The sequence below is a fragment of the Canis aureus genome, chromosome 28, assembly GCF_053574225.1.
Source record: "Canis aureus isolate CA01 chromosome 28, VMU_Caureus_v.1.0, whole genome shotgun sequence".
NCBI classification, from domain to species: Eukaryota; Metazoa; Chordata; class Mammalia; order Carnivora; family Canidae; genus Canis; species Canis aureus.
The window spans coordinates 34,733,296-34,756,563 of NC_135638.1; the positions used below are offsets into that span (position 1 = coordinate 34,733,296).

Consider the following 23,268-nt stretch of genomic DNA (forward strand, 5'->3'; position numbering starts at 1 on the left):
CGTGTCAAGGATCAACTGGATCCTTCTTTGTGCCAGACACTTTCCGCTTGTTTAGCAGTGAAGAAGACAGACAATCTAATGGGAGACACAGAATGAAAGTAACTTACCCCATAGTATCAAGATCATTATGCAGTGATGATAAAAATTGCAACAAGGTGCTGAGAAAAGAACAATCTCTGGATATAGGGGCAGTGCTGGTAGTTAGGGAAAGCTTTTCTGAGCAGGTGTCAGATGAAGCCCAAGATGAGAAGGAGTGCACCTTGAAGGCACTGGGGGTAAGAGCCCCACAGGCAGAAGGAACAGTAGGTGCAAGGACCCTCAGGACTGACAACTGGAAATGTCTCTCCTCTCCATTCTGCATTCACCAGTGCCCCTGTCCTTTGTTTCACATTCATCTTTCATATATGTAAACTGACCGGAGATTCCATCTGGTAGACCTCCTGGCTGGGCCAAAAGGTTCTGGGTGTTCCAAAGAGCCATCCATACCTAATACCTAGAAGGCAGGGGTCTTAACAAATTGCATATACTAATATTTGGATTTTTATTCGTTTGTTTTAAAGATTTTATTTATTCATGAGAGACACAGAGACAGAGACAGAGACAGAGACAGAAACATAGGTAGAGGGAGAAGCAGGCTCCATGCAGGAATCTGATGCTCAATTCCATCTCAGGACCATAGGATCACACCCTGAGCCGAAGGCAGATGTTCAACCACTGAGCCACCCAGGCGTCCTGCATATACTAATATTTGGATCCATGAAAACTGAAAGTATGAAGCTTTTCTAGGAGATACCTTCATGAGATCAGGGTTTGTGTTTTAACAGTAAACCCTGGGAAACTTACAGACCTCTGAGACATGCCCCATTCTAACTTTCTACTTAAATAACAGTAAGTTCTGCACAAAGATGAAGAGTTGCTATTTTGCCTGTTTCATCCCTGAAATGTTGCTAGCCTCTTGAATTCTTTTGAGGTGAGGGATCTGGGTAAAAATCAGATGTAGCACTAATGGCTGTGTTCTTAGCCTGTGGCCTCCAAGGACCCCTGTGGCTGTGGGGACCCACAGCCATCTCATAGTGGCTGCCACCTGCCATCATCACATCTTTCATTCTTCCTACTCCAAGAGGATATTTCCCTAAGAAGAGGTAAAATGAGTAAGCCATAGTGACAGTGCATGTGGACAGCCTGTTGCCCCCTGGCTGGGGTAAGAATCAGAAGGACACGAAGATGGATCACTTTGCTTGGGGAATGGCCCTGGGTAAGGGCAATTTGTTGCTCTTCCAAATGCCTGAAGAATTCCCATTTTTGTTCAAGACCCATCCCTATTGACTTTTTATAAAATTTTGCTTGATCACATCTTATCTGCAGCCCCAAGGGCACTGTTAGTCTCGATGCAGTGAGATGGGTCCTTGCCCATCCCAATGAACTGAAGTGTATCTGACTATAAACTTAGATCCTTATTTGGACCTTGAGCTCATCTGTGTTTTGCTCATTTGACTATCTCAGAGTGCCTGCTCCAAAGATGTTTGCCATAAATGAATAAATACATGCATGATGTATAATAAATATAGCTCCTCCAAAGCAATATCAGAAATGGCAGTGGAGCCTAACCTGCTATCATAACTAGAGGAGACAAGTGTCTTCCTCAGCAGAAGCCCCATGCATGTGAAGTAGGGCCCATTACCACTTAGGGCTGCTAATCTTTCATCCACCTAGACATTTTATTTTTCTCTGCTTTAGAAAATAAGAGGCAGAAGGTGGAGAAACTGATATTTTTTGATGAAAGAATAACATTATTTAATGGGTTAGCCTGCACAGTTCGTTTTGTTGCTGTAAAGTCTGTCCAAAGTGTGTGTTTCGGTGTTTCTGTCTTAGTAGCTTAGTAAGTGCAATATTCTGAGCAAAATGGAATCTTTCTTTGAAGGTTGAAGCTACTGTAATGCCTTGCAGTCATCATAACATCAAGACCCCTGCCCTGGTTTCTTCTGGAAAATGCATAGGAAATACAGCCAAGTTTTCACTAACCCCAGGGCATGACTGGCACAGTAATTTTTTGAATAAATCTTAAAATAATCTGGTTTCCTTATGACCATAGTTTCTCCCCCCAAGTTATAAGCTATAAAAAATTTGGATGGGTTTATGTTTCTGCTTAATCAAGGTTTACTGTCTGCCTTAAACTTAGTGCCAAGTGACATCCAGTAATCATTCTTTGTTTGGAGCATCCCAGCAGCCGAGAAGTCAAATTCATCACCAAGTGACAGTTTCACTCACATTCCAGAAGAGAGACAATTCATAAACCTCACATTTTTATTTATTTTTCTCTTACCCCCACCAGGGAATCCTCTAGCCTGATGCATCAGGAGATAGGGCATGACCTCCTATACTACTGTAATATTTCTTTAGTTGGTGTGCTTAGTGAGAAGACTCTGGAAAAATGGATATGGAGAGAACAGGATATATAATTCCTCTCTTCCTAGAATATGTCACAGTGGTAAGTGGATGATGAATGCTGATGAGCATCAAATACTTCCTCAATCAAGCCCTGCTTCTGGTGTGTGTGTGTGTGTGTGTGTGTGTGTGTGTGAAAGAGAGAGTGTATGTGTATTACAGCTGCCATCTGCAGTCTCTATTACTAAACCATCAGGATGATCACAAACAATCAAAGAAAAAATTGAAATGACATCAGATGCATTATTTTATCCATCTACAATATTAACTATGTGGTTTAGCAAAATATCCTGGAGCACATTTTGTCTTAATGTATCAGTGTCAATAGCTGCAAAGAATTTCTGAAATCAAAGTCACAGATGTGGACAGGTTTTCAGAAATGAATTATAACAAAATAATTCTCTTGACTGAAGGGTATATAGTAGAAATGGGCTTCATTTGATAATCAATCTTTTTGCTATCATCCAAATCTGAAGACAAAAATACCTGCATCAAACACTTACTTCCTGGGTACTTTGGTCAGGTTGTTAACTCTCCTAGAACCTTGGAAACCTGCCTTAAGTGGTTGTGGGGAGGAAAAAGCTGGAGAGTAAAGGTTAACAGGAGGAGAACACTGAACTTGGTGTCTGACCATCAAGCCTCACTTATTGACTGAGTAACATTGGATAAATTGCCATTGGATAAACTTCTCTGAGTCCCATACCCCCTTTTGATGGCTGTGGATAACAATATGCTCCTCACAGGATTGTTATGAGGAATTAGACAAAGATATTGAAGTAAGATGGTTGGAACACAGTAGGTGCTCCTAGGCTGTAAAGTCTGTTCACACTCTCCTCATAGCCTGAAGAAACTCTTCTTTATATAAGGATCAGATTAAATGACTCAAATCCAATTGCTCAGCTCAATTAAGAAATACTGAGTAATAAAAGTTGTTGTGAAAGTACTGTGTCAATATTAGTTATTATTAATGACAAAGTTTAATAATCAACAGACTGACTCTCCCACTGTAAAATCTCTGAAATTGTAAATCTCCCATTCTAAATCTCTAAGACATATAAGGTAAGTCTCAGGAATTGGCTAATAGGCAGCACTGCCTGGTGCCCAATGTCTGAAAACTTGTTTCATGTATTTTGTTTGGTTTTCAGTTGTTTCAGGTAGGATGATAAATACAATCCGTGTTACCCCATTATGGCTAGAAGTGGAGGCCTGACAGTGGTTTGTAATGAATTAAAGATGCACTTATTAAGAAAATAAAAAGAAGCATAGCTAAAAAGCCAGTATAAAAAATAAAATGGAATATTAAAAATTATTTGATTAACCCAAATGAAAGCAGGAAAGGAAGAATAGAAACAACAAAAATCATATGAACTAATGGAAAACAAGCAAAAAAAAAGGATAGATTAAAACCCAACTATATTAATAATTATATTAAATGTAAATGGACCAAACATTCCACTTAATGAGACTGGATGAAAGTCAAAACTATGGTGAACATGGAGGTACTCTATCAGACTCTTTTTCAAAGAAGGACTTGCCCAGCTTGTCAGAAGTGGGCCTTCATATTTGCCACATATGCAGAGAACTACTTCACTCAAAGCATGCCCTTCCCAATGTGTTCCACATCTAATTACTGATTGAGGCAGAGGCATAAAGACCTGGCCCCTTCAGCCCAGTGTGGGAACTTTAACAAGCCATGTTATGCATCAGAGCTCCCTATCGGGTAGGCTGAAGCTCTGTCAAGGCTCAGTACAGTTTGACTTTTCCCTCTGCCCAATCCTGCTCACTCCCCTTCCTTTCTATTCACAGTTGCAGATTCCAACAAATACTCTGCACAGAAAACTCCAGCTCATCACCTACTTTTAGAGATTCCAGCTGATGACAAAGATCTAAAATCAAATGTCTCCAGAAAACAAAGCAAACAGACTAGAGAAAAACTGACAAATTAAAATCAGCTATTTGAAAATATTAATAAGCTTAATAAATTCTGATCAAGACCGATATGGAAAAGAGAGAAGGAACACCAATCGACAACATTAAGAATGAAAGAGAGGAAATCACTATAGATCCTATAGACATTTAGATTAAATCATAAGGGCATATTAAGAAAAACTTCATGCCAGTAAATTTAATAATTATATAAAATTAGCAAAGTCTTTGAAAAGCACAAATTACCAAAGCTCACTCAAGAAAAAATAGAAACTTTAGTTCTGTAGTCATTAAATAAGTTAAATTCATTACCACAAACCTTCCCATAAAGAAAATTTCAGGCCCCATGACTTAGCTGATGAAATCTGTCAGTTAATAAAGAAGAAAAACAAAATAATAACAATATTACAAAGCTATTTCAGCAAATAGAGGAAGAAGCACATCCTAATTCATATTAAGAGACCATCGTAAGCCTGATATCAAAACCTGGAAAACGTATTAATGTAAAGAAAATTACAGATCAATATTCTCCATGAACTTGGATGCAAAAATCCTTGACAAATTTTTAACAAGTTTATTCTAGCAATATATAAAAATGAAAATACATCATGAAGTGAGGTTTATACCAGGAATAAAAAGGTGATCCAAAATTTAAAAATATCAATCACCTTAATTCACCATATTATTAGAATGAAAGAGAAGCACTATATGATCATTTCAATAGATGTAGAAAAAGCACTCCATAAAATTCAGCACACATTCATGATAAAAATTCTCAGCCATATGGGACCAGAACAGATATTTCTCAACTTGATATGTCTGACATCTTAGTGGTGATATACTGAACACTTTCCCTCTAAGACAGGGAACAAGGCAAAAGTGCCCACTCATCACTTCTGTTCAACACTATTTTCTAGTCAATGAAATAAAGCAGGAAAAAAAAGGTACATAGATTGGAAAGCAAAAGAGAAAACTATCTTTACTTACAGATGACACAATTGCATATATAGAATATCATAAGGAATCTACCAAAATAAGAAAAACCTTTCAAAGTTAACAAGTGAATTTAAGAGGTCACAGGATATATACAAAATTATCAATATGCAAATCAGTATACAAAAATGGTACCATTTCTATGTACTAGCACCAAATAATTGGAAAATTAAATAATAAATTGCATTCACAATGACACTGGAAATCAGTAAACACCCAGGAGTAAATGAACAAATGATATACTTCCACTTGGAAAATTATCTTTAAGATATCCCACAGGTAACAGAAGGGCTCACAGGTTAAGTTGAAACATCAAATTAAAGCCCAAATCACAAAATCTGGGACTTCAGATTTCCAGTTCTGCATGTAAGGAGCTAGGAAAGTGCTCCTCTGTCCTAACGACAAGTAAGAAGCTGGACAGCCTGAAAAGTGAACAATCTGAAAGGCTACAAATTGTATGATTCCAAGTATATGACGTTCTGACAAAGGCAAAACTATGGAGTCGTGAAAACAAAACAAAACAAAACAAAAAACAAAACAGTGGTTGCAAGGGGGTTGGTGCAGGGGAAGGGATGAATAGGTGATACACTGAGGGTTTCTAGTGTAGTGAAAATACTGTATGATACTGTAATGATGGATACATGTCATTATACATTTGTCCAAACCCATAAAATGTAAAATACCAAAAGAGAATCACTGTGTTACCAGAGTTTGGGTGATTATGATGTGTCAGTACAGCTTCTTTAATCGTAACAAATGTACACACTGTGGGGGAGACTCGCAAGTGTGGGGGCAGGGAGAGATAAGGGAAATATTTGTATCTTCCCCTCAATTTTGCCATAAACTTAAAACTTCTCTAAGAAATTGTCTCAAATAAAAACAAAAAATAAAAAGCCACAGATCACTTGGTTTATGTAATTAATTAACAACACAAAGCAAAAAAAAAAAAAAAAGCAAGGAAAAAGGTAACTGGGTATTTTAACACACTTTGGAGAGTTTGCAGGCAAATGGAAGGGCCACATTCTGGGCCATGCTATGTTCACTTGTTCTGCCTTATCAGCCTTCTCCACTGATGACATGGTTATAAGAACAAGAAATGAGGTTTGAGCAAGAGGACTCAAACACTGGACCAGTGACACGCCCTTGCTCAATTGAAGAGATGAAGGCACAATAAAACCTGGCCATCAGTGTAGTGTGCTATTAGCTTGTCAAACAGGCATAGGGTCTGTTTTTTTTGAGGTCACCATGGATGTCACTGATGGTGGTGAATTAAGGCCTTTCGAATATTGAGTGCTCATAAATATTTAGTGTATCCTGAATATTTTGAGCTTCTTTTATATTTACTACTGTATATGCCTCATACATGTTTAATATATGATGAATATTTAGCACCTCCAGTGTATTTAGTGTATTATGAATATGTAGTATTCAGGTGCTGCATGAACATTAGGCATTTTTTACTCTTTCCACCCTTTTTACCTATCTTTAGCACATATATGCGCTACTTTGTAACTATGTATCTTTATCTAACACATTTTATGAATCTTAACATTTTGTGAATTGTTCTAACAGAGATTTTGCTTGCTAAGTTATCTATACTTAAAATACTTTAAAAGTCTTTGCCAATGTTTTACAAATTACAAGCATTTTCATCTTTTTTAATGGAATTGAACATTTTCAAAATTTAATGTACTGCATGTGTAAGACCACTATCCTGAAATTATAAAATATTGCTGGGAGTAATTTAATCAGGTTTACATAAATGAGGATATATATACTACGTTCATATTTTTGGAAACCTCAATATTGATAAGATATCATATCTCCCCAAATTGGTGCATAGATTTAACAATTTCCATTAAAGAAATTCCAACAGGGGCAACCCTGTTGGCACTCCTCTCACTTCTGAGAGCTTTCTCTGTACCCTTGCTTAATAAAATTCTATTGTTTCTATCAAAAAAAAATTCTAAAAGGCTTTCTTTGGGGGGCAGGAGTAGAAATCTACAGTCTGACTCTAAAATCTATATGGCAATGCAAACTAATTTTGAAAAAGGAAAACAGTTGTAGGATCCAAACTACCTCATTTCAAAACTTACCGCAAATGAAACAAAACAAAACAAAACTTAACCTAAAGACAGTGGGATACTGGGTACATGTATACAATAGAGTCCAGAAATAGATTCACACATATATGCTCAACTGATTTTCAACAATGATGCCTAAATAATTCAATGTGGAACAAGATAATGTTCCCGTAGTTGGAGCTGGTTTAACTGAATAAAAAAATGCACTGCAACCCATACCTCACACTGTATATAAAATTTAATTTGACATGTATTTGTCCTAGAAGCAGAAGCTAAGAAAGAAAAAAAAATAGGAGAAAATCTTCATGACCTTGGAGTAGACAAGTATTTCTTAGATGCAAAAGACCAATACTAATAGAAAAGAATTCAGATTAGAGTCTATCAGAATTAAAAACTTCTGCTCTTCAAGGACACTGTGAAGACAATGAAAAAGCAAGCCACAGACTAGGGGAAAATATTCACAATATGTATATCTGACAAATGTCTTGTCAGAACTCAATAGTAAGACGATTCTTTTAGCAAATGGATGAAAGTCTTGAACAGATAACATTAAAAAAAATAAAGACTACAAATGTCCAATAAGCAGCAAAAGGATGCCCTACATCAAGTTATCAGAGAAATGTGAATTAAAACCCCAACAAGATACCACTTAACTAAATTAAAAAAACTGACAAAACCAAGTGTTGAGGAAGATACAGAGCAATTAAACCTTTCTCCTGCGGGAGGATATAATCAGGCAACTACTTTGGAAAACCTTGTGCCCATTTCTTACAAAAGTAAAGGTACCACTGTCTATGATCCAAAAATCATACCACTAGATATTTACTCAAGGGAAATGAAAACATATGTCCATGAAAAGACTTGTATTAGCAGTATTATTCCTAACAATGCCAAATTAAAAGAAACCTAAAATACTATCAACAAAATAATTTTTAAACAATGTATGAAAACATAAAGTGCATAAGAGTACACATTATATATGCCTTCTGAAGTCTCTGAATCCTCTTGCAGCCTTCTACTTCTTCATAAAATATATATATTTTTAATTTAATTAATTTATTTACTTAGAGACAGCATGTGAGGGAAGGGGCAGAAACAGAGGGAGAGAAAGAATCTCAGGTAGACTCTACGTGGAGTGTGGAACCCAATGTGGAGCTCCATCCCTGGACCCTGAGATCATGACCTGAGTCACAATCAAGAATTGGACATTTAACCGACTGAGCCACCCAGGCACCCCTCCCTCTGCACACTCTTGATGTGATTGGTAATAATCACTGACCCCACCTTAAATAGGCAGTGGAGAGCAGAGCTTCTCATGATAGGTAGCTGTATTGAATCTTAGGAAGAAGAAAAAGCTTGCTTACTTATCTTTTTTCTACCTCCCAGTGGGGTGAGGGGTTCACATCTTTTTGAGTACAAGGGACCAGCCCTGCTTTAAACATGAGTTGGTATGGATGGAATAGTATTCAGCCATAAAAAGGAATGAAATAGTGATATATACTGTGACATGGATGAATCCTGAAAATATGCTGAAGGAATGAAAGCAGACACATATATGATTCTATTTATTTGAAATGTCCCAAATAGGGACAGCTGGGTGGCTCAGTGGTTGAGCATCTGCCTTTGGCTCAGGTCATGATCCCAGGGTCCCGGGATCAAGTCCCACATTGGGCTTCTTTCATGGAGCCTGCTTCTCCCTCTGCCTATGTCTCTGCCTCTCTTTCTCTCTGTGTCTTTTATGAATAAGTAAATAAAATCTCTAAAAAAAAATGTCCCAAATAGGCAAATCCATTGAAACAGAAAGTCAGTGGTAGGGACTGTGGGGAGGAGGCCATGGGAACTGACTGCTAACCATATACAGGTTCTTTTTGGGAGTGTTGGAAATGTTCTGTAATTATACTGTGGTGATGATTGCATAGCCTTGTGAATATAGTAGAAATCACTGAATTGTAAGCTTTAAGAGGATGAATTTGATGGTATATGGATTACATCTCAATACAAATCCAGCGGACACATCTCTGTCTTTATCTTTTGGCAGCATTTCACATTCTTAGCAATGCTTTCTTTCTTCATTCACTCTCTTCTATTTTCCCTCTGTGGTATTATATTCTTATTTTACCTCTATTTCTCAGATTGTTCCTTTTTGCTTTCCATTGGGTTACCCACTGCTTACAGAAATACTGGTGGTCCTCAGGGTGCTCTTACAGGCCTTCCTGCTCTCTGAGAGCTTCTCCTCAAGTTCCAAATATCTTTTGTATCATCATTGATTAGCTTATCTATATGTTTCCACCCACATTGCTGTCCTGAGCTTCATACCTGATGCCCAATATCCCATACTTGGCTATGCCATAGGCTACCTATCTTAATAAATGCCACACAATGTATATACCTTTGCTTCAAACCAAACTTGCCAGTCCTCTTGTTTGTCCTTATCTTGAAATTCCAGGAATGGTTCTTGGGAAATGGACTCCTCTCCAGATGGTGTCCTAGAGAGGTTGTTGGCCTTCAGCAGAACTCCATGAAAGTTGATGAGGGCTCAGCTCCTGTGGCATTTGGTCCTGGGAGAGTGTCCAGGTGGTGGTGGATGGGGAGTGGAAGCCCCTGGTCCACTGTGTTACACACTGACAGCTACAAGCCCTGGACCTCACTACCTGCTAATTTTAGGAGAGATCCTGAAGAGTCACAACAAAATAACTGAATGAAAAATAATCTGGGATAATCAGAAAAATAATTTCATTTCCATAACAGATAAATACCTCATTTTGAGCTCTTTGAGAATAAATACAAAGAAGGGGAAAATTGGCCAAAGAGTGGAACTGCTTAATTCAATTTCCCTCTTATTGTTCATGGACATGGTTCATGGATTTCCAAACGAACCTCAGAAAAAAAGTAAGTTGTTTTGTTAGGGAGATATCTCATCCTGGGCCGTTAATCATTTCAAGGCGACAAAGCAAAACCACATCTGTCTAAACATAAAAGGAGTTAGAGAGACCGCAACTACAGAAATAAAACTACTAGTGGTTATAATGACGGTATAAAGGAACTGTAGAAACCCATCTGGTCTAGAAGGGAAATGAAGAACAACTCAGGACACACATGGGAAGCTTACAAAATACACAAGAACTGGAAACAAGGGAGCCTGAGACAGTTATGAAAATTATCAGGCGTAGAGCTCAAAGAAATAAAAAATGAATATTGTGAAAACTGTCTCAATAAGGAGTTTTCAAATCATGAACATAATACAGATAAAAGATAGCATGTCTTCACCAAATTGGTTTTTCAAAGGCTCATTTCAGATTATAAAGAAATACTAGAGCAATGAAATGGTTACTTTGCATTTGTTTTAGAAAGGGGAAAGAGAGAATTAAGATTTACTTCAGATCAAAAAGTCAATGTTCCCAGGAGCTATGGAAACAGAACTAAACTGGGCTTGGAGATAACAAAGCAATTGATGCTAAAAGAAATGCACTGTCCTGTTTCCATTTTCTTCTGACTGGGGGTTTTAGACCAAGAATTGGTAAGCGAGTTAGGGACAGGGCTGAATTTGGAACTCCACATCAAGTGATGAATTTTCGTCCTGGCCTTGTCACTGAAGGAGTCCTTGATCTTGGCTAAATCCTTTCAGCTCTGTGTCTCCTTGTTTTTTTTTTTTTTTTTTTAAATTTTTATTTATTTATGATAGTCACACACAGATAGAGAGAGAGGCAGAGACACAGGCAGAGGGAGAAGCAGGCTCCATGCACCGGGAGCCCGACGTGGGATTCGATCCCGGGTCTCCAGGATCGCGCCCTGGGCCAAAGGCAGGCGCCAAACCGCTGCGCCACCCAGGGATCCCTGTGTCTCCTTGTTTTAAATCTACACATTGAGATTTGTTTGCTTATTCCATAAGCATTTACGAAGCCCACCTTATGTGCTAGGGCCGCGTGGGCTTGCATATCCTTATAGCTATGTCTTCAGCGAAAGACACTTCTGCTGGTATGAGAGATGTTCTTAGCTCACACCCTTCACTTAAAAGATTTCCTGAGATCAGGAAAGTGAAATAAGCCGGCTAAGATCTGTTAGTTAGGAACAGAGCCCCATGAGGACCCTGGCCTCACTGACTCCACTTCATGAGACGTAGGAAGTTCCAGTCAATGTGAAGTTACTGTGAATGGAACGAAAGCTCCTGTACTTTATATGGTAAAAAAAAATAATAATAAAAAAAATTTAAAAAATTGCACTAACCAGTTATTTTTGGCTTTAAAAAGTGTAATAAAACTTCAATGTCTTCTATCATTCTGAAATACAAACCTGTTAAAGGAGATTGGATGCTTTAATAAAACTAGTTAATGTTTGCTGAGCGTTTGCTGAACTCATTCATCCTGTGTCGAGGAGGGTGTCAGTTCTGTGTTCCATGCAAAGTGCTGTCTTCTGCGGTCCAGTATCAGCACTGAAAGAAAACAGAGACTTGGTGAGTGAAGGAACGTGTCGTAGTCATGGGACGGCCCCCTGAGGGTGTCTGTGTTGCCCACTGTGTTAACTGCCAGGTCCAGAAAAGGTGTGGAGGACCAGAATGGGGTTTCTATAATTCCAGAACAGTTTCAGAAGGTAGTGGCAGTTTATGCATGGAGAGATTGGCCGAGGAGCAGAATTGGGAAGAAAAAGGAGCCTGGGAGGTAGGGGTAGGGATGGATGCTGAAGAGATTGTGGAAGGGGATGAGCTGGAGGGCCCCTAGACATGCTGGCACCGAAACTCAGCCTCCCCACTTACTATGGTCTGGGCAGGATCCCAGCGCTTCCCTTCCACCCACAGCCTTCGGGCCCTTTGTGACTGCCTTTTCCCTTTCAAAGCTGCCAAATTCTAGCGGAATTAATACAAATTGTAATACACATGATAATATAAAATGATATGAGAGGAAATAATATTTGGAGTATTGAAATACATATAAATATATAATACACATAGTATAGTTTAATAAATATAATGGCCACCATTTGTTGAATGCTTGCCATGTGGAAGGTGCTATAAAATATTTTCCAAATCCCTATAAAATATGACCTCATCTTCAGAACTCAGCTAAGGCCATGGAGTCAGGGGTGGCAAGCCAGGATTTGAGCCTAGTCTGTCGGAATCCTAAGCTTAGAGCTCTTACCACTCCTCCTCTTTTTGGTCAAGGGCACATGGGGGTTCGCACATCAGTCCCCTCCCAGCCCAGGAGAGACTATGCCTCGGGCCTGCTGTAAGCGTGGAGCAAAAAAGCAATGTCAGATAAAGCCTGGAAAGATATTAGAATCAGCATCAGGCATTTAATAGAGAGATTCTCAATCTGTCTTTTTGAAGGTTTGAATGTCTGCACGTGGGGGACCCTGGAGATCAGCATGCTTGGGGGGTCCTGGCAGGCTCCAAACCACACCCACACCCACCACCCCTTCCAGCGAGCACCCCTGATGCTCCAGGCTGCCTGCTGCCCCAACCATCTCTGTGCCTTCAGAGGTAAGCACCAGGGATAAATGGTATTGAAGGAATATTGTGGTGTCACTGGGATCCAGGAGACTCTGGCTCTAGGGACGGTCTGCTTTCCAATACTCACTATGACCCTTCCCGTAGCCTCCAGTATCTCCCAGTTGGAGGAAGAGGTGGAGTCAGCAGACCCGGAACCATCATTTCAGCATAGTAAGGTAAGAATATCAACTCTGTGGTCAATGGCTTGACTGTCTGCTCTGTGATCTTGAACTTAGCTTAACCCCTCTCAGCCTTGATTTTGTCATCAGTAAAACGAGAATAGTGATTTCTACCTCATAATATTATTGTGACGATTAACTGAATCTTGCCAGTCTGGTGTTTTCTTGCTCAACATCCACTTAAATTGCTCAAGCAGGAGGCTGAGGCCTTACCCTCAGCTCTTTCCTCCTCTGCACAAACCCCATTCCTAATCCCGTCCCTATGTGTCTCAATGATGCTTGCTTATCTCCAAGCCCAGGACTACTCCTGCCCTCCCCCCTCCCCCAACTCATGGTCTACTTTGCAGCCACAGCGGTCTTTCAAAAATACAATTCTGAATAAGCCTTTTTACAATGCTTTAGTGGCTTCTCACTTCTCTTGAAATGAAGCCTGCAACTTGGCAGGTCTTCATGCTCTCTGCGGCTTCATTTCAAGCCTCTTAAAACCTGAAGCTTGGACACTTGCTCAGATGTAGCAGAGCCCTGCCTCTGTCTTGAGCTAAATTCCATGAGCTTTAACAAGACAAGGTTGTTTTTCTCCTACTTCCCGGTAATGACAGATTTTTTTTTTAAACTGTCATGTGTGTTTTTTTTTTCCAACATAGACAATTGGAAAATAATTTAATGCAGTTGAATCCCTTCTCCTCCATTTATTTATTTATTTATTTATTTATTTATTTATTTATTTATCTATCTATCTATCTATTTATTTATTTATTTATTTATTTATTTATTTATTTATTTATTTATTTTAAAGACCTCCCCCTTTTAAATGGCTCCTAGATTTTGACTCTTTATTAATAAGAAAGACTTTTCCAACTTTGAGATAATGAAAGTAATTTCCCAGGGCTTCTTCTTACTTGCTTATAAATGTTGCATTGTTGTTTTTTAATGTTGAAATCTTTCAGACTCTTGGAATTTACTTCCGAATAAAGAGGAAGTTAGCGATCTAACTTATTTTTTTTCCCAGTGGCTACTTGCTGATGCAGATGTCCATCTTGTGCCCACTAATATGCAAAGCCACCCTTGCTCCTAACTAAAATCTCCTCTGTAAGTGGATTTATTTCTGGACTCTCTCTTCCCTTCCAGTCTCCCTATCTATCCGTGCAGCAGTGCTGTTCTGTTAATTATGGTAGCTTTGCAAATATGGAACTCTTCGGAGGGCTGCATTGCCCTATTGTTCTTGTTTTTAGAAGAATTTTCTGTATGATTTTTGTATGTTTCGTCTGCAGTTCTTCCTTAAAACTTAACTTTACAGCAATAACACACACATGAACACACTGAACACACTGACAACTTCACTTTTAGCTTCTGGACACTCACGGGCTGCCTTTCAGCTACAACTGCTTGCAGGTAGAAAAGATGCTGTGTCTGCACTGTCTGGTGCAGAGCTCAGGGCAATTGACCAAGGAAGGAGGATGAAGAGAAGAAGATACAATTGCTGGAGAGTCAAGAATATTAGAGTTGGAAGGGCTTCTAGAGATAAACTTCTCATTGATAGATGAAGAGATGGAGATGGAAATGTTTGGCATCTATGTGCCTTGGCTAAGATCACACAGTTCTTTGGTGGAAAAATCAGGATGAGAGCCCCAGTCTGCTGTCTGTGATTGGAATCTTCTTTTTGATGCACAGGGTTTTTGTTTTTAAAATAAAAATGTGGGAGACTTCAGTTGCTTCTAGTCCCTCCCCTTTAAATTGTCCACAAAAGGTACATATTAAAGAAAATATGCCAGATCTGAAAACTGTTAGACTTGTCTTCATTAAAAGCCTATTCAGTAAGGTAGCAAGGGTTGAAGCATGAAAATGGGATTCTAGAATTTTTTTTGGCTTTACTTGAATTAGTAACTTGTGCATTTTATGAGAACTGTACACATCTCTACCTATGTTTTTTATTTTTTCCCATTGATAAAATATCCTAAACCATCTGGAGAGAGCTGGAGCTTGGCTTCATTTCTGTTTAGCAGAAATTATGCTTTGGGCTGTGAGGGAGGAGAACTAAATGTCTCTGGAGTAATCATTTCCCTAGCCAATGATGGCTAGGTCTAGAGATAACTTTATATTTTTCTCTACAGTGATGGAGCAGAAGTTTGAAAGTGGACCCCTCTGAGAGGTTGCTCGGGGAGCAAAGCCTCCCAAATGCATTCTCACTTTACAGAAAAAAATTGAATGATATTTTCAGATGGCTAAGAGCAGACAGATACTCTAAATTAAAATTGAAGAAGAATAACTGAGTGTGCAGCTCAGAGCTTGTGTTTATCTTCCAGGGTTGAATTTGAATTAAAAAAATTTAATCTCTGCATTTCATGCTTATTACTTGGGTGATATATCTCTGTGTTAATTATTTTCTATTTATGTGAAGGGAGATTTAAAATGTGCTAAAATGTAAACCAAATGCAAACAGCTTTTCTTCATTTGAGCCAATTTTTTTTATGTCCCATTTTCCAATAATACATCTTATTTTGGGAAGAAGTTGAGCTATGTGGCCAGAGTTAAGTATATTGGATATTAACTGTCTGTGAGTTGCACGTGGCTATTTATAAAATGTTCTATTTTTGCCACCCATTTCCACATTCTCTTGTCTCTTATTCTATGTCCTTCTTTTCCTAAAATGTTAGCAATGGCTCCTCAACTAATTTTCAAGTCCTTTTTTTTTTTTCTTTTGGTTAAGTTTCCTTTTTCATATTTGATATCATCCAGGGATTTTTAAATAAAATGTTATTCACTCTGCCCAACCCTTAATTTTATACTTTGGTTTTTTTGTTTTTTGTTTTTTTGGTGTTTGTGTGTGTTTATTGTGTGTGTTTTAAAGATTTTATTTATTTATTCATGGGAAACAGAGAGAGAGGCAGTGACATAGGAAGAGGGAGAAGCAGGCTCCCTGCGGGAAGCCCAATGCGGGGACTCGATCTCAGGGCTCCAGGATCATGACTTGAGCCAAAGGCAGATGCTCTACCACTGAACCACACAGGTGCTCTTATACTTTGTTTTCATCCTTCCTTCAGCTTAGTGGAATGTCATGCAACCTCTCTTCTTTGCTTACCTGAGACCCAGGTTGAGCTGAGGCCTCCAGAGGGGTGCCTGAAGGCCTCTCCCTGAGCTGGTGAGCCATAAGGATAATCATTCTTTCTGCTTTTCTTCCAGCCCAGGCCTAACTGTTAAACCAGACTCCTTAGAGTAGCTTCTTTCACCAGACCTGAATCCATTTTTACTTTTATTTATTTACTTATTATTTTTTAAAAAATATTTTATCTGTTTATTTGAGACAGAGACAGAGAGCACGTGGGATGGAGGTGGCAGAGGGCCATGGAGAGGTAGACTTCCTGCTAAGAGCAGGGAGCCCAACATGGGGCTCAGTCCCAGGACCCCAAGATCATGACCTCAGCCAAAGGCAGATGCTCAACTGATTGAGCCACCCAGGCAACCTTTGAATCCATTTTTAAATCACTGATTTCAAATGAACATGATGTTCTTAGAGATTACAAAACGCAGTCTCCCCATTTTATGGACATGGAAACTGAAGCTCAGGCATGATAAATACTTGCAAAAGCATACTTGAGTATTGATAGAGTAGAATAATTTAATCTATAGATTTTTACTCCATGTTCATGACAGATTTAGAAGATATAAGTGGAAAGTAAGATAACAGATCCTACAAACTAAATAATAGTGAAACTCATGAACCTTTATTCATCCTTATGATAACCTATATATTAGTTTGCTGTGGCTGTTGTAACAAAATGCTGGGGACCGGGTGACTTAAACAACAGAGATCTTTTTTTCTCATAGTCTTAGAGGACAGGTTCAAGATCAAGGTGTTGGCAGGATTGGTTTCTCCTGAGGATTTTCTCCTTGACTTGTGGATTTCAGCTTTCTTGCTATATCGTCACACAGCTTTTCATCAGTGTGCTCATCTCCCATGTCCCGCAGTGTGTACAAATTTCCTCTTTTTATATAAAAACACCAGTTAAATTGGATTAGGGCTCACCTTAATGGCCTCATGGTAAATTAGTCACTTTTTAAAAGACCCTACCTCTGAATACAACCACATTCTGAGGTATTGGGAATTAGGACTTCAACATATGGATTTTTTTGAGACATAAATCAGCCCATGACACCCTGTTAGGTCAAGATTATCAATAGCCCCGTTAACTGATGATGAAAGAATGACACAAAAATGTTAAGTAACCTGCCCAAGGTTGCACAGCAAATAAATGGTGAAGCTGGGTTTTGACACAATATGGATTCCTGAGAATGCTGTTCAGTGCTCAGAATCCTTAGAAAATGTTCCATAAGTGCATTATTATAATGTTAAGAATCTTTCCCTGGACAATTGGTGCTACATAAAGATAGTTTTCTACTAAAGACAGTTTTTGTTCATTTGCCATGACTTTTTCCTAGCTCCTTTAGTTCTTCTTTACCATGTGTAAGAAGGTCAGGGTCTTTGTCACCCAAGGAGTGTAAAAACACGTCCGTGTCACCTTTGACTGCATGAAGAGGAATGGAAATGTACAGGAAATCTTCAAAGCAGATAAGAAATTTTCGTCAAACACCTAATCTTAGATCATCCATAACTAATTACATTTGAGATCAAGAGTATGAATAAGTAATTTTAATTCCAAAATTACCACTGAGGATACTTGACTATACCTTCATTCTGTAGAAGTTTCCTATAGCCTATTATCATAAGAAATGGAAATGGTCCTATAACAGTCCTATATTCTGGAGAAAATTTCCCAAGGAATTCATTAACAGAACCGAAGAAGAGTTGAATCTCTATTAAGGGATGATTTTCTGTGTGAGAAAGCTGAAGATTCACCATCATTCCTGGTCGTCCTGTCAAAACCCTTCTTAATTGTAACTTTGACACATCAGTGACAAAAATAGCTGTCCTCTCTTCTTTAGATCTTCTACCAGAAAAATGACCCACCTGGGCCTTGCTATTATAAAATTTTCATGGTTGCTGTCGGCTGAGTAAGTCCCTACAACACAATGTTCATAAAAGTGCTGAAGAAGGAGTCAAAGTCTTTGCCATCTTAAGGGAGGTCCAGAATTTCACCTTCATTTAACACTTGTAATTGAAACAAGGTGAAAAAATGTACCCAAATATATGCAACCACAGGAAATTTTATAATCCTAAAATAAAAGTAGGATCCTAAAATAAGAATTTTTCAGCCTTCAATTTCCAAATCTCTCAGGGTATAAATAAGAAAATGCATTTGTAAATGCATTAAGGTTTTAAACCCTCCACTTCTCAACTTTAATGGTTAACTGCAGTATTACAAAAGAAAATGTAAGATGTAAGCCTGTACTGTGTGAAAGCTGTCAATGACAGAGAAATATATGCACAATTTCCTCATTAGTAATGGAATTTCTAAAATAAAGCAGAGTATAAATACATGTCTCCATTTTAATGATTAAAGTCTAGAAAAATTATTGTCTCTCTTCCATTGTTTTCAGTGTTTGGCTTCTGGTTCTCTGAATGAAATCTAGATGCTTCCCAACAGACCCTGTACAATCATAAGGATAGTCAGGTCAAATTTCTAATTTGTAAAAAAAATTCTGACCCAGAAATTTAAACCCAGAGTGTCTAAATCATGCAGCTCCTGCTAGATGCTGATGGAAACACTAAAATCTGGGAATCCGAGCTCCCTTGCCATCCTTCTGTCCACACCTATCTTTATGAGAAGATAGTAATGGAAAGTGGTACAGAAACACCTTTCCTGGCATAGAGAACTTTATTGTCTTTTAACCTTAGAGAAATTATGATGCCTGTCTTAAGGACAGTTTCATCTGAGGTAATGGTTTCATCTCTAGGTGATAGCCCAATATATTCAGCCCAAATATATTCATTCTTCCCTTGTTCTTAAAATCACATTCACGAAGATATTTACAATTCTAAAACCAGGTGCAGCTTTTATGTCTTGCACAATAATTAGTATGAGAAGCAATCTGAAAAATCCCAAAGCATGCAGGTTTTACTGCAGCTGCAAACTTGTAAATATAGTGGGTGAATACTTAAACACAATTGCAGCTGATTAGTAAGAAATGCCAGCACACTTCTTTCTAAAAAGGATTTGAAGAGCAAATACCTGCCCATGTAGAAACTTCTACAGAAAATAAGAGACATTTATGACGTTATTAAAATGGTGCCTTTGATGATAAAATAATGATAGGTAGACTAGATCTCAGCCTATGTATTTCTTATTAGTTCTATTTCTCTGAAGAACCCAGACTAATATACCTCAGTACTCAAATACCTCAGAATGTGAACCTTTTTGGAATTAGAGTGGTTGCAGATATAATTGGTTAAGATGAGGTGGATCCTAATGACTAGTGTCCTGATAAGAAGGGGGAGTTTGGAAACATGCACACAAGGGGAAAAAAAACATGAAAAGATGAAGACAGAAATGACACTTCTCATGCCACGGAATGCCAGAAATTGCCAGCAAAGACTAGCTGGGAAGACACAGGGAACCGAATTTCTCCCTCACAGCCCCAAGGAGGCAATCCTTGGATTTGGGACTTCTAGCTTCCAGAACTGTGAGACAACATAGTTCTGGTGTTTAAACCACTTGGTTTGTGGTCCTTTAGTATGGCAGCCCTAGAAAACTGAGTGAGGAGGGGAACTGGCCTGGAGGAAGGACCCTCCATGGCATAGGGGGTGCCTTGAAAGGTTGTTGGTGGGAAGGGGTGGTCACTTTTCAAAATGCAATTTTTCCCCCATGATCAATAATAGGACTGCCAGTTATATTTTATCCAAATGCCAAGGTTCTCTATCTTTAAGGAGAGGCTGGCTGATTTCAATCAAAGTCTGAGCTGTGATATATTTTTGGCTATTGTTTACTTTTCTATTGCTGTTGAGAATCTAAAAATTTCCTCACATTGTCTGCACTAATTAGAGTAAAGGTCAAACCAGTTAATTCTTTATTAAAACTATTATTGCAGACTTAATATGTACAACATTTTATTTCAAGTACTATGAAAAATGCGAAGTTCAAGAGAATACAATTGCTGCCTTCAAATTAGTCTATAATGAAAAATATGGACTAAGAATCAATAATTATAAAGCAAATTTTAAATTGATAAGAGTTCTAGGTGAAATTTCATTTCCAATAATGGTAGGCTAGGTTATTCAGACTAATCCTTCTTCTGTTAATAATAAATTATACTTCATACAGTATTTTAAAAATAATATCTTAACAGCACTGGAGAGGGGACTAAGTACTCGGCCAAATCTAATCTTCAACAAGGAAGACATCCCTTTAATTCCTCCCTTTATCCCCAAGCTTCAGGGGGGGCTGGTTCATAGCACATGATCTAATCAGAACCATGGGGAAATATTGTATTTGGAAGGGTTGGAATACTATTTTTTGGATTATCCTGGAACCATGAACTGTGATGTAGGACCACTATTTAGCACCTATAAGAGGAGAACATCCTAGAATGGTTCATGAAAGACATGAATCTGGAGCTTCTCCACATCCAAGGGAGAAAAGGAAGACATAAGCAAAGCCAACTCATGCAGAGCTCAAGGATCATGAGACAAGTGTGACATGTGTGTCTGGAGACTGGGGGGGTCATTGGTAACATTTGGGAGCGCCTTCTCAGGGGTCACGTGAGTGACAATCTGACTGCAAAGGCTCAGAAATACATTGGAGGAAAAAAAAAACAAACAAAATAACTTTCTTTATGTTGGAAAAGGGAGGATTGGCAAAGGCAAGGGTGCCACCCATTAGGCAGGGTGACCAGAATTGAGGGAGTGAAAGTTGAAAGGAATTTTTTAAAGAAGAAGACAGACTAAAGAAATTCTGTATAGATAGGAGAGAGATCGGAGATGTGAAATGGAGTTATTCAATGGAGAAGATTCTGGAAGTAGCAAAAGGAAATGAGACTGAAAGGGAAGGTTGGGAAGAGGAAGGAAAAGAAGTAAGAGGAAGAACAAAAGAGAGCTGCTTCTTATTTGACGGCAGGAATGAGAGGGCAAAGATGGAACAAAGAGTGGTGAGTGGGCCCTTCGTGCTCATTAAACTGAAGGAAGACCTGATAGAAATGAATATGATGGAAGTATTACCTAAGGGACTAAGTATGTGCACTGTCAATTCTCAGCCAGTGCAAAATGAAATATTTTTAGAGGAGGAAGAGAAGGGATGAACTGTTACTTAGAGCTCCACTGTTTTTGACAATGGTACAGAGGGCTCTTGTGGAGCTTTGGGGAGCTGAAAGGGACTGATTCACCTTTTCTCAGGTCTCTCCTCACTTGCCTAAACACCGGAGTAGGCAGCCTTGGTATTTCTTTTTCCAAGGTGAGTATTTTTGTAGGCAAGAAACATGCTTAAGCTTCTTGAAATTCTATTGTGCACTCTTTGGGAGTTACTTAAAACACACTTTCTTTTAATGGCGGCCATTGGCTACATGTCCTTTCCCAGTTCACTGGAACTTTCATTAAATATACCATCAGAACTAACTAGGTCCTTCGTCCTGATTGGAGTCTCAAAGGGAAGTGCCGACTCCATAGGTGAATGCAGGCCAACCCTAGCGGATCAGTTTGGGTGCTGGGAGAGGATGCTGTGACCCTAATTTTTTCAAAATTCAGTTCAGCAATGTAAGTACTCCTCATAATGCAAGATGCACAGTCAAGGAAGAGCTCCTTTTTTGCTGAGACAAGTGACACCATCCGTGTGCCACCTTCTGTGACACATGCTGTTTTTAGAAACACATTAGGGTGTGAGCTCTGGGGGATGTTTCTATCTACATCTAAGGCAATGTTAATGTTTGTAACTGATCATCTAGCTGTGCAGTAAGTTTTTATTTATATTCATGGTTTTCAAACTGTGCTGGGAGAAGCTTCTTAGGAAGCTACAGTGAGGAGAGGGTGAGGAAGGAGCTGAGGAAGGGGCTCTGCTGTTTCATACGGAGGTTTTTGGCATCTGCATAGACCTTTATTTAAACAAAGGTTCTAAGGGGGAAAAAAGGAAAGAAAACCACTATTTTAAATCAACCAAAGACTATTACCAAGTACATTATTAGCAATTAAGCAAGCAGAATTTTTTTTTAAGGGAAGCTATTATTCTGGTCTTTAAATAAGAACTATATTGGGTGATAACTTAAGAATGTTAATGTCATTAAAAGTAAACTGTATTTTTTGCAGTTTAAAATCTTAGTGAACCCTCCAAAGCTGTACCTTTTCCAGCTGTTAAAATTGTACTCATCTCTTAAAGATATTTCTTACCTCTAAGGCCTTGCACAAACACAGCACTTCCAATGGCACATCTTGGATCCCCTGCTCATCATTAATTCCTCCCTCCCCAGTCTTTCTGTTGCCTTTGTGAGCATCTGTAATTCTACTACAGATCCCAGTACACACCTTGCCTTAGATTTACTTGTGTGCCAGGCTTGTCTTTTCTGCAAGACTTAGCCTCTGGAGGGTTCTCATTCATCTTCATATTCCCCATTGAACCTGTCTAGGCGTGGAGACTTGTAGCAAAGAAACCCTAAATAAATGTTTGTTTCCCTGAATTCTCAGCAGTCATATTTTTTTCCTAACAAGACAAGGTAGTTGAGCAAATATTCATCATAATGGAAATGAAATTGCTGCCCATAATAATGAAAAGTATTTAGGGGAATGTTTTCACCTATTTGGAGATGTCGTGGATGACAAAAATCACTGCGGTAAAACCAGGACAAAATCCTATTTAGGCCTAACCTCTTTTGACTATTCTCTTTCTGGAAACTGCAAAAGTATCTAGCATGACAGCTGCCGGGTTACCTCAGGTAGAGTTCACCTAATCAAGGGACTCGGGGCTTTGAAATGTCTTCATCATTGTGAGTCATTGTTGACCAGGTGCTTCTTGTCCTATCTGTGTAACTCAGGTGATCTTTGAGGTCCCTTCTAATTCTAGATTTTATGGATATCTGCATTTTATACCTCTCACCTCTTCATCTCTTAAAAAAGATTTTAATTTTAACTAAACTAATCTCTACACCCAACATAGGGCTTGAATTCACAACCCTGAGATCAAGAGTCACATGCTCTGAGCCAGCGAGGTACCCTCATTTTGATTTAAGAAGAAAGTTTTTGAAATTGTTTGAATAGCTGAGCTAGGGGATCAAAGTACAATAT

General features: G+C 38.6%; 1 long non-coding RNA gene across 1 annotated transcript in view; it reads right to left on the minus strand.

Annotated features, from left to right (window-relative positions):
- Positions 1-23,268, minus strand: part of LOC144300636 (uncharacterized) — a 36,041-nt gene that overhangs the window by 5,941 nt on the left and 6,832 nt on the right. The window contains exon 2 of the long non-coding RNA XR_013367408.1: positions 11,739-11,877. This is a non-coding gene — a long non-coding RNA (uncharacterized LOC144300636). The remainder of the gene's footprint in view (positions 1-11,738; positions 11,878-23,268) is intronic.